A 441-nucleotide genomic window follows, 5' to 3' on the forward strand; every position below is an offset into this window, starting at 1 on the left:
CTTGCCCTGCCTTTATCCAGTTACTAAGAAAGAAAGAAGCAAAGGAGCACTAAGCAGCAGGGTTTGCAGCCTAAATAGCTGCTGTTGTATTAGCCAAACTAAGAGGCTGATAAGGTTGATAACGGAGTCTACCACCAGTGGAGCCAACTGCATCTTTCTACAGGAACATTAACGTAGTTAATTACTTCCCCATCTTTAACAGTGTTTAGGAAGAAAGTATCTGTGGGGATGGTGAGTTTACTGTTTCTGTAAATAATCAGAACCCTGGGGAGAGGGTGAGAGAGCACAGGAGGAAACACTTGCCTGCGGAAGCACGAGTCGATTCATAGTGCACTTCTCTAATTAGACAGCCTGCTCTTGTCACTGTTACCCAGTGTGGAGCTGCAAACAAAACAGTAAGTGAGGTACTTGGGAAAGTATTTGAGGGCTGCTCCTCTGCTT

This window comes from Fulmarus glacialis, unplaced genomic scaffold, assembly GCF_000690835.1.
Source record: "Fulmarus glacialis isolate BGI_N327 unplaced genomic scaffold, ASM69083v1 scaffold20582, whole genome shotgun sequence".
Lineage (NCBI taxonomy): Eukaryota > Metazoa > Chordata > Aves > Procellariiformes > Procellariidae > Fulmarus > Fulmarus glacialis.